Consider the following 5,000-nt stretch of genomic DNA (forward strand, 5'->3'; position numbering starts at 1 on the left):
TATATATATATATATATATATATATATATATATATATATATACATATATTAGTTCTTTTATATAGAAAGAAAATTTCCTCTTTTCTTCTCGTTCTCTCATCACATCCCTCCCTCCCTTATCTCCATATCCCTCCATCCATCTCTTCCTCTCCCTCCTTCTTCTTCCTTCCCATCCCTCCATGTCCCCATCCCTCTACCCCATTCCCCTCACTCCTTGCCCCCCTCCATTCCCTTCCCTCGTCGTCCCCCTTCCCCTCCCTCTACCCCATTCCCCTCACTCCTTGTCCCCCTTCTCTTCCCTCGTCGCCCCCCTTCCCCTCCCTCCCTCTCCCCACTCCTCCTCGGTTCCTCCCCCATTGAAATCGTGATTTTGTCCTCCAATGCAAGCCGCGTGAAAGCTGTCTGGTCGAGCGAGCGTCTCCGCGGAACCTCAAATCAGCGACGATTCGCAAGCATTGCTAATTAAGGTCTTAATGCTCTTCCCGGACAAAGTTGAACTTCTCGAAATAATCAGCGCTTGGTTGCCTTATTTCACTTTCTTCTCGTTATCGCGTTTATATCCTTTTTTCGTATTTACTTTCTTTTTTTCCTCTCTTTCTCTCGATTTCTTTTTATTTTTACTTTTTTCTATGTTTTGCTTTTTTTTCTTGATTAGTTTATTAAAATCTGTTCATGCTCCGTTTTTTTTTTCTATATCTTCCTTTGTATTTACTTTTGTTATTGCTTATTGATTTACATCATCTCCTTTCCCTTCTTTTATATTCATTTATTTTCCTTGTTTGAATCATTTTTCTTATGTTTCTCCCTTTCCTCCCATTCATTTCCCTTGTCTCATCGAGTATTTTCTTATACGTTTTGCATTAATTTCCTTTGGTTCACTATCTCTATATTTTATTGTTCTTCATTCCCTTGCCCTGTTTCTCCTTTATCGTGTTCTCCTCTTTCTATACTTTTTTTTTTGTTTTTGTTTTTTGTCGCGCTTATTAGATTTACTGCCATTATTTTTTTTTCATATTCCTTTTTCACCTCTTTTCTATTTTCTTCTTCTGCTTTTTGTATATCTCATTTTCGTTTATTCTCGTCTAAGCATTCCCCCTCTCTCTCTCTCTTTCTATTCTCCCTCTCCCTCCCTTTCACTAAGCCTATTCGCTCTCTTTATTCCTTCTACTTCTTCTTCTCTCTCTCTCTCTCTCTCTCTCTCTCTCTCTCTCTCTCTCTCTCTCTCTCTCTCTCTCTCTCACTCACTCTCTCTCTCTCACTATCTCCTTTCTCTCTCTCCCCTCCTCCTTCTAGCAATTAACCTTTACCCTTTTTCCAGAGTATGTCAGTTTAAGAGATTTTCGTTTTTAGAGGCTTAGCTCAGGAGGAAAAAAAGGCACGCGACTTCGAAGCCAAGAGAAGATGCTGTCATTACCTAGAGAGAGAGAGGTGGGGGGAGGGAGGGAGAGAAGGAGAGAGAGAGAGAGAGAGAGAGAGAGAGAGAGAGAGAGAGAGAGAGAGAGAGAGAGAGAGAGAGAGAGAGAGAGAGAGAGAGAGAGAGAGGAGAGAGGGGAGGGGAAGAAATGAAAGAGGGAGGGGAGGGGAAGGAATGAAAGAGAGAGGGGAGGGGAAGGAATGAAAGAGAGAGGGAAGGATGGAGAGAGAGAGAGAGGGAGGCGGAAAGGAGAGAAGAATGGGAAGGAGGGAGAGAGAGATGGGGGTGGAAGAGAGGGAGAGAAGGACGGAAGAAGGGAGTGAGAGAGGAAGAAAGGGAGAGGGGAAGAAGAGAGAGAAAGTAAGAGGAAGGAGGAGAAAGAGATACTGTAGAGAGAGAGTGGGGGGAGGGAGAGTGTAAGGAGAGAGAAAAAATGAACAGAACGATATCAAATAACAGGAAGACAGACAGGTAGAACAACCAGACATACACATACATACATAAATTTATACTACCTTCCCTTCCTGCTTGCCTGGCAAAGAGATAGACAGACAGACAGACAGACAGACAGACAGACAGACAGATTGACTTACCGAACTGCCTGCCAGACTGACAAATTATCACATTTACCTCCATCGTACCAACGAGTGAAAAATAAAGATAGATAAAATCCCACCCCCACCCCCCACCCCCACCCCCACGCATACCCCACAACATAGATCTACGTATCAAAACGCGTTTGTCGTTGACTCTTGCCTCCGCCTCAGCTGATCCGAGTGGACGGTGAGCCTAATGTCTTCCTTAATGAGACCACGTAATGAGGTTCGAATCTCATCTGAATCCCAGTCAGATGGGAGACGGGAGACGATTAGTGGATGGGTGGGTGGATGGGTGGGTGAGTGGGTGGATGGTTGGGTGAGTGGGTGGGTGGGTAGGTGGTTGGATGGGTGGATGGAGGGAGGGATATGTGGTGGATGGTTGATTTGTCATTGGTAAGTTGGGTGGGTGGGTGAGCAGAGGGTGTGGTGGATGGATGGATGGATGGATGGACAGACAGACAGACGGTCAGACAGAGAGACAGACAGACAGACAGACGGACGGACGGATGGACGAATGAATGAATAAAGGAAGGAATGAATAGATGGATAGTTGATTGGGAGGTTAAATGGTTGTATGGTTGGATATATAGTTGGTTCGACAGTGAAATTGGTGGTGGTTAGATACTTTTTCAGTTTGGTTGGATAGTTTGTTGGTTGACTGAATGGGTAGATGGTTGCTTGCTTGGTAAGGTGGTTGACTAGCTGTTTGCTTTGGTTGGGCAGTTAGTTAGGAGGCAGTTTTTTTTTTTTTTTTTTTTTTTTTTTTTGGTTGGGTAGTTATATGGTTGTTTCTCTTGACGGCTGTTTGGATGGTTGATTAGATAGTTAGGTGGTAATTGTTCGGCCGGATGGTTATATCATTTTGATTGGATGGTTAGTTGCTTAGTCAATTTGGGTCGGTTGCTTGGTTGGCTGGGCGGTTGCTCGAATGGCAAGGTTGGTTTGTTGGTTGATTGGTTGCCTGGTTGGCTAGGAGGTTGATGCCTGGTTAGATGGTTGCTTGGTTGAATTGGTTGGTTGCTTGGCGTGTTGGCTAGTTGCCTGGTTGATGGGATGTTGGCTTGTTGGTTGTTTGGATGGTAGATTAGATGTTTAAATGCTAAATTGGTTGGCTGGTTGGATTGCTTCTGTCGGTTTTCGTTGGTTTGTTTGTTTTGTTTTGGGTTGTTTAGGTGGTTAAAGGATTAGTTTCAAGGTTGTTTGGGTGAATGGATTTATTTATGAGCAGATGTTAGTGTAGTAGGTTTCTTATTTATCGATCTTATTTTCTTAATACATATGTATCTTACACATTTTTATAATGGATTGAAGTTCTTTTCATAAAACGGTATCATATTCTTTTCTATTTATTTATTTTTTTTTAATATTATTATTTTTTTAATTCTTATCATTTAAATTGTGATTATTTGTATTGGGTATTTATCTTATTCTTATGGCAAAGGAATGTAATCGAGATTTATCATAACAAAAAAAAAAAAAAAAAAAATGTATATTGACACTGAATACAACTTCAATTTCTTATGGTTACATCAGCTCGGCGTGATCCGTCAGAAATTGTAGAGCAGTTTTTGCTATGTTTTTTCCAGATGATGTATATACGAGAAAAAAAAAAGGCTGAAAGTATAGTTTACAAATTAAACAAATATGATAAGAAGTTCAATGTAAAGTTATTCATATAACTTGTGTGGTCACTTCCCAATTACCCTCCGTCATCTAACCTTACCCGAAAAAATCTGGCTACACATGTTTGTTTACATAAGCTTATTAACCATTCTATGGTCAGTTCGGCTCCACCCCCCCCCCCCCCCTATATGATATGCATATACGACAAATCCACCGACAGTTAGCATGAACTGTAAAAGATATGACTAAGGAATCAGTGTAATATACTATGCAATATGTATATGTGTTTGTGGTATGTTCTGCAAATTCACCGCGTGTTTTTTTGTTTTTTGTTTTTCCTTTTTTATAATAAATAGAAAAGTGTTGCAATGGATGTTGTCATTCGAAAGATGAAAGGTCATGGTGCTCTAAAAAACATTTTTTCCCCGTATATTTTTCTTCCCTGATCGAAGCTTTAAAAAAATAAAAAATAATAATGTTATATCCCAAGCTTGTTTTCAAAATCATTTGTATTATTATTATCAGCATTATTTATATAATACTTCCGTTAGAGATATAAGTCTTATCATTACTATTACCACAACTAATATTGTACTTACCACGGATTATCGTACCGACCTATCAACATTGTCATCATCATTATCGTCATTATTATCAATATCGTTATCATTATTACGACGCTTATTACTGAGGCGCCAATAGTGCTCGTGATCAGACAATGAAATATCATATTCCAGTCGAGATGATGAAACAAGCCAAAGATGAGCTAATTAACTAGTATACTTGTTAATGTCTATTATCAAAATGTTATGTCTTTTAAAGCAAAAAGAATGTCATGAAACTTTTTTTTTCTGCCTAAATCTGAATGAAATAAGATATGATATTGATGGTGAACATGAAAACAATTATGCTGACTTCAATGATAATGATGTCATTAACATTATTATTATTGGTGTATTTTCATCATCATTCGTTTTCACTTATCATATTCTCAATCCTATCATTATCATTATTATTAATATCATTATTAGTATGTAAGGGATTATTATCACAACCATTGACATTACCTTCTATAGACTATTTCTTTCAATCTGTAACTACCTGCCAGAACGTATTGTGAATTTTCTTTATTAACGAATATATATATGTCAAATTTATTTTGTTTCTAATTGCTAGTTTTCGATTTCTTTTTCTTTCTTTTTTTTGAGAGAGAGATAGAAGGAAAGAAAGAGAGAGAGCGCGAGAGAGAGAGAGAGCGAGAGAGAAAGAAAGGGAGAGAGAGAAAGAGAGAGAGAGAGAGAATCTATGCGGATACATATTTTACAGACATAAAAATACATAAACTTTGTGTCAGAATGAAACAG

This window comes from Penaeus japonicus, unplaced genomic scaffold (assembly GCF_977035675.1).
Source record: "Penaeus japonicus unplaced genomic scaffold, GWHDUDI00000001_assembly GWHDUDI00000019, whole genome shotgun sequence".
NCBI lineage: Eukaryota > Metazoa > Arthropoda > Malacostraca > Decapoda > Penaeidae > Penaeus > Penaeus japonicus.